The 7,193-nt window shown below is 37.9% G+C and overlaps 1 non-coding gene across 1 annotated transcript; it reads left to right on the top strand.

The window, feature by feature from the left end:
* The first annotated feature begins 775 nt into the window (after nucleotides 1-775).
* LOC127206066 (U6 spliceosomal RNA) lies at nucleotides 776-881 on the top strand. Its single transcript, XR_007832754.1, has one exon. It is a non-coding gene; the product is annotated as a U6 spliceosomal RNA (small nuclear RNA).
* Nucleotides 882-7,193: the final 6,312 nt, after the last annotated feature.

Genomic DNA, 7,193 nt, shown 5'->3' with positions numbered 1-7,193 from the left:
AAGCAAGTAAATAGAAGACTGTTCCTTGCTTATGGATAAGAAGACAGCACTGCTACAATGTCATGACATGCTCCATAAATTCAGTGTTACAATTAAAGTACTAACAAATTATTTGTGTATATGGACAAAGTAATCTTAGATTCATATGTTGAATGGCTAGATGTTGTCAACTTCATATTGAAGAAAAAGACTTACTAAAGATTCTTAGTGGTTGGCAAAAATATAAGCATATATATCAGAAAAACAGAAAGAGTACTTGACAAGTCTAGTCATCTGATGTCTGAAAATGGAACAAAACAATACAGGAGATAAAAGATAGAAAAGAACATTTTTAGTGAATGATGCTGGAACAACCAGATACTCATGGAAGAAGGAGAAAAGGAAGGAGAGAGAGGAGAGAGAGAGTAAAGGGAGAAAGTGATGGACGGAGAAAGAGGAGACACAGGGGCACAATGTAAAATGAAACAGACTATAGTATAAAGTGTTAATGTAATATGCTTAGAAAAGACTAGAAAATGTAAATGTAAAAAAACAATTAATAAATTGGTTTATAATAAAATAAACAATCCCTGCATTTTCAAAAGAATAAAAACAAGACAAATACAAAAGAATAGCAAGACAAGCAAGCCTGGCATGGCGGTGCATGCTTGTAATCTGAGCACTCAGCAAGGCAGAGGCCGGCAAACCTCTGTGAATTTGTGGCCAGTTTGATCTACAAAGCAGATGCAATACAGTAAAGGTTACACAGAGAAAACCTGTCTCAAAAAAAAAAAAAGTGCTTGCTTCGGCAGCACATATACTAAAATTGGAACGATACAGAGAAGATTAGCATGGCCCCTGCGCAAGGATGACACGCAAATTCGTAAGCGTTCCATATTTTTACCCAGAAGATGCTCCAGCACACAACAAGAAACTTTGCTCAACCATGTTCATAGCAGCCTTATTCATAATAGCCAGAACATGGAAACAGCCTAAGTGTCCCTCAGTAGAAGAGTGGATAAAGAAACTGTGGTACATATACACTATGGAATACTACTCAGCTATTAAAAACAAGGAATTCCCAAAATTTGTGGATAAATGGATTGAGCTAGAAATGATCAAATGAGTGAGTTAACCCAGAAGCAGAAAGAATCAAATGGTATATACTCACTTATATCTGCATACTAGCCCAAGGGGCATGTCCCACAAAAGCCTTCACTTACCAGGAAACTGGGACAGAGGGGAAGGCATCCTATTGGGACTCTAAATGAGAGACGCATGGGAGAACAGCAAAATAAAAGGATCCAGAGGGTCCTAGAAATCTACAAGTAGAACAATATGATAGGCAGATTTGGGCCCAGGGGTCCCGCTCACAACTAAGGCACCAGCCAAGGACATACAGGAGGTAAACTTTAAACCCCTTCCCAGATCTAGCAATGGTCAGAATATTCCTCCCACAGTTGAGTGGAGAGTGTGATAAGACTTTCTCACATACTCTAGTGCCTCACATTTGACCATGTCCCCTGGAGGGGGAGACCTGGTGGCACTCAGAGGAAGGACAGCAAGTAGCCAAGAAGAGACTTGATACCCTATGAGAATATATAGGGGGACGTAATCCCCCTCAGGAGCAGTCATAGGGGAGGGGAATAATGGGAAAATGGGGGGGGGGGAGGAAGGGGAGGATACAAGGGATGGGATAAACATTGAGATGTAACAAGAATAAATTAATAAAAAAAAAGGGGGGGGGAAACACAACAACAAAAAACAAAAACCAAAATGAAATTCAGAGCATAATATAGGCTGAGAAAAAACATGAGAAGTAGAAATACATATGTATATAAAAGACTGAGGATCAATTGTATAAAGGAAAAATAAAACTGAAAAATGTAGAAATAAATACCCAGATTTAAAAACTGATAGAGGATCTAAGCAGGCATCTCACTAAAGAGGAAATACATGATAAATAAGCATATTAAAAGATGGTTAAACATTTCATCTGATAATTTCAATAAAAATTATATGACAATTCACCCAGCTTAAAATCATCTAAATCTGCTTGACTGTGTTGCACACCTGAAATCCTAGCAGTTGGGGAGCTGAGCAGAGGCTATGTAGTATGAAGGCAACTTACACTCTTTACTGAGACAGTATATTATAAAAGAAAATTTTTAATTCTAAAATGAAAAACAAAACAAAACAAACAAAAAAACCAAAAAAACCAAATAAATGCTGGCCCTGTACTGAGGGAAGGCAGCATTGTAGAGTGATTTGAGAAGGATTTTTGATTTCTTACAATAGTAAACATATTCTTGCTGTAGAATCCACCATTCATACTCTGACATTTATTTAAAATAATGAACATTTATGTCCACACAGAACCTACACATGTTTGTAAATGCTCCATTAATAAATTCTAAAATGGAAACAAGCAAGATGTCCTATAGTAGATAATATCCAGACAGTAGTTATATAATTCAGTAGTTCTTAAAAACTAAGGAGTTTGGAGAATAGGCTCAATGGGTAAAAACAACTTCCTCCAAAGATGACAACCTGACTTCAATTCCTGGGCCCCACATAGTTGATATAAAGCCAGGATTGAGTTTTCACAAGTTATTTCAAGACCTCCATACTATGACACTGACATAAGATAGATAGGTAGATAGGTTGGTATGTAGGTAGGTAGGTAGGTAGGTAGGTAGGTAGGTAGATAGGTAGATAGATAGGTAGGTAGGTAGATAGGTAGGTAGGTAGGTAGATAGATAGGTAGGTAGGTAGGTAGATAGGTAGGTAGGTAGGTAGGTAGGTAGGTAGGTAGGTAGGTAGATAGATAGGTAGGTAGGTAGGTAGGTAGGTAGATAGGTAGGTAGGTAGGTAGGTAGGTAGGTAGATAGGTAGGTAGGTAGGTAGGTAGGTAGGTAGGTAGGTAGGTAGATAGGTAGGTAGGTAGGTAGGTAGATAGGTAGGTAGGTAGATAGGTAGGTAGGTAGGTAGATAGGTAGGTAGGTAGGTAGATAGGTAGGTAGGTAGATAGGTAGGTAGGTAGGTAGGTAGGTAGGTAGGTAGGTAGATAGATAGATAGGTAGGTAGGTAGGTAGGTAGGTAGATAGGTAGGTACATAGGTAGGTAGGTAGGTAGGTAGGTAGGTAGGTAGGTAGGTAGGTAGGTAGGTAGGTAGGTAGGTAGGTAGGTAGGTAGGTAGGTAGGTAGGTAGGTAGGTAGGTAGGTAGGTAGGTAGGTAGGTAGGTAGGTAGGTAGGTAGGTAGGTAGGTAGATAGGTAGGTAGGTAGGTAGATAGGTAGATAGGTAGGTACATAGGTAGGTAGGTAGATAGGTAGGTAGGTAGGTAGGTAGGTAGGTAGATAGGTAGGTAGGTAGGTAGGTAGGTAGATAGATAGGTAGGTAGGTAGGAAGATAGGTAGGTAGGTAGGTAGATAGGTAGATAGGTAGGTACATAGGTAGGTAGGTAGGTAGGTAGGTAGGTAGATAGGTTGGTAGGTAGATAGGTAGGTAGGTAGGTAGGTAGATAGGTAGGTAGGTAGGTAGATAGGTAGGTAGGTAGGTAGGTAGGTAGATAGGTAGGTAGGTAGGTAGATAGGTAGGTAGGTAGGTAGGTAGGTAGGTAGGTAGGCAGGTAGATAGATAGAACAATAAAAACATAAATTAGAGAAACAGGAAGCGGCCTTGACAAATCTAGTCATCTGATATTTGCAAAGGAAGAAAAACAACAGAGGAGATAAAAGATAGAAAGGAATCTTTTTAGTGATTGTTGCTGGAATAATTATATATTTTTATACAAGAAAAGAGAGATGATAAAAATTGCCACTAAACCTTTCTGTGAACTTACAGCCGCTTTATAAACAAAGCCCTTTTAAAAAAATTTTAGCATTGCTCAGAATCAGATATGTTAGAAAAACTTCGCAGACCATTTACAAAAGTTATGCAGTGTCCTTGGGTCTTATAATAAGTCATTTCTGGTTCATTTTGTTTTTATTTTATTTTCATCATTAAAATATAACTGAATTCATTGAGAATTTCATAGCATTAATACATTAAAGCCATCTTAGCCACTACTCCTTTCTCTCTTTTACCCCAGGTCCATTTTCCTGGATTCCGTAACTCCCCACCTTCTTGACTCTTTTTAAATTTTTATTTTCTTCAATAATCCATCCACTATAGTTTCTGCTCTACCTGTACTCCTCATTGTGTGGTTATCCACTGGAGTTTGGTCAAGGTATTAGGATTTACACCTTTAAAGAAAACTGAGTCTCCTTCTGTGGAGTAAGAATGGTCTCATAGGCTCATATATTTAAATACTTACTCACCAGGGAGCTAAACTGTATGAAAGGATCAGAAGGATTAGGAGGTACAGCCTTTTTGAAGTAGATGTTGCCTTGTTGGAGGAAATGTGTTACTGGAGATGGAATTTTAGAATTCAAAAATCCACAACAGTCCCTGTATCTATCTCTATCTCTCTGTCTCTCTCTCTCTGTCTCTGTCCCTGTCTCCCTCTTTTTTCTCTGTCTTTCTCCTTGCTGATCATGTCATAACTTTGAGCTACTTATCCAGCACCATGACTGCCTGCTGCCATGCTCTCTGTCATGATGATCATGGACTAAGCCTTTAAAACTAAGGGATTTCTACTTGTAGATTTCTAGGACCCTCTATATCCTTTTATTTTGCTGTTCTCCCATGCGTCTCTCATAGGCAGATTTGGGCCCAGGGGTCCCGCTCAAACTAAGGCACCAGCCAAGGACAATACAGGAGGTAAACTTTAAACCCCTTCCCAGATCTAGCCAATGGGCGGGGGGAGGAATGGGAGGATACAAGGGATGGGATAAACATTGAGATGTAACAAGAATAAATTAATTTAAAAAAAAATGTAAAAAAAAAAAAAAAAAAAGAAAAAACTAAGGGATTTCCCAATTAAATGCTTTCTTTTACAAGAGCTGCCTTGGCCATGGTGTCTCTTCATAGCAAATGAACAGTGATTAAGATGCTCGAATATAAACAAATTGTCCATAACTATTCAGTTAGGATTGGGATGGATTTGACCCTACTCCCATGTGCTAGTAAAGCGTTAATTGACTTGATCTTCTTTAGGCAACCACAGCTTTAATGAGATCATGAGTATACTGGTTCTGTCCTGTCCAAAAAATATTGCTTAAACTCTTGAACTCTTTCTTCCCACTTCTTCTATGACGGTCCTTGAGCCTGTGGAAGAGGCTATGTTATATAATTTTCCAGTTTGGGATTGAGGACTCTGTTGACACATATTCTCTGAGATTTGACCAGTTGTGAATTTCTGTATTAACTACTTCTAACTGCATAAAGAATCTTCTCTGATTAGATCTAAGAGCTGCTCTAATCTACAGAATGAATGGTATAAATTTTGAGCATGATTTGACTATGTTTGTTTAATATAATACTAGTTTTAGAATTAATGCTAGGGCATGTGGTCTTTCCTATTACGGGTTTATGATAAGATTTATAGTCATGAAATTCCTATTTCAGAGAAAATTTTCAATGCAATCAGAAAGGGATTGGTCACATCCATAAAATTTGTGCCACTATTGCACCAATGAACATATCTTACAATACCATTCATTCTTTTAGTTCACAGGGTTTAAAATTAGATAAGTCTTAATCCTTCCACCAGCAGTCTGTATAATAGCTTCTAGTAGTATGAAATCTAAGGAGGAAGGAGAAAGTTTCCTGATCATTAACAAGTTGATTTCTCCATGTCCTGTGCCCAACACCTGTGGTATCTTCAGCAGCAGGGTCCTATCATCAGGTTCTTGTGGACAATCAGGAGCCATGGTAATAGCCTGGATTATTAGGAACACCTGTGACCAACACTGGACTTTATGTTTTGCAACCTATGACTTATGTGATGAAGATAATGCCCTGCATAGCATAACTCCAGCTGTGTGTGTATGTATGAGCATGAAACTTAGGAAACAGTAAGTTTCTGTGTGGCCTTTTCAATCATCCTTACTGTTAGTTATCAATCCCCACTCTGCTCTTCTTTCTTCCCTCCCATAACTCTCTCTAATTAAAACTCCCACAATACTATTCTCCCTTTCCTCCCTTTATGTCACAAGGTTCTATAATCTCACCTATTTAAAGTCTTTCTTTATCCTCCTTATTATTTCGGAATTTAAGGCAATGTAGTAATATTAACTTATACAATATACTGAGAAATTACTCTTTTTGGGCTTTGAAATTTAAATTCAATAGTTGAAAATGGAGAAACTGAAAACAGAAGATGATTTCAATCATGTGGGTTAAATATGTGGAATCATAAGGAAGTAAATGACCAAGAAAGGGAGTTAATCAAGAATCAGGAAGAGCTAAATACCAGGGTATAATGAGAGGCTGGAAGTGGAGAGGAGGAAGTAAATAGAAATTTTGAAAGCCTGGCTGCTCCTGATCGCTTCAAACTCCTGGTGCAAATACCATGAATAGATAATGTTAGAATTAAAACTGTCAACCTTTAATGAAAATATCTTTGTTGAGCTTCAGACCTGGACAAGTGACTGACGTGTCTTTTGAACTGGGGCAGACCTGACCTCCAGGCTCTCCCACCATGCCCTACTGCAAGCCATGGCTGACATACCCTTCCCTCTACCCTGAACCTTCTAGCCCAGAGGCAGGGCTTCCCCTCCCCCTTACCTATATAATTCAAACTGTTGGCTCCTCCCTCTCTTGCTCATTCTCACTTCCATCTTTCTGTGATTCCTCTCTTCTTCTCATCTTCTCTTTCTCTTTTCTCCCTTTCTTCATTCCTCTTTCTCTCATTCTCTGCCCCTCCCTCTGCATGGTGGCCTAGAGCTGATTCTAATAAACCTGCTTTTATATACTTTAACTTGTCTTGCATTAGCTTATATCACTGTTTCAATAAGGTTCATCATCTCTTTCAATGACATTTATTAATCTTAATCTCCTATGTTGAAAAGGATAGTTTCTTTAATGACATAGTACCCATAGTTATTTGTCTATCACTTTTATTATAATTTTGGTTAATTATCAGTGGCTCTGAGTTTCATAACTAGTGTACTATTATTATCTTTTATGAATTATCTTGTAATGGCAATAGTTTAAGGGATTATAAACTAAAATTTAATTGTACTTAATTTACACACAATTTAATATATTTACATTAAAATGGTAACTTTATTAAAGCAGTATTTATTTTTGTACCTAATGAAAGATTA

Source organism: Acomys russatus, chromosome 22 (genome assembly GCF_903995435.1).
Source record: "Acomys russatus chromosome 22, mAcoRus1.1, whole genome shotgun sequence".
Taxonomy (NCBI): Eukaryota; Metazoa; Chordata; class Mammalia; order Rodentia; family Muridae; genus Acomys; species Acomys russatus.
Note: the sequence above shows the minus strand (reverse complement) of the source record. Positions and strands in the feature narration are given on the sequence as shown.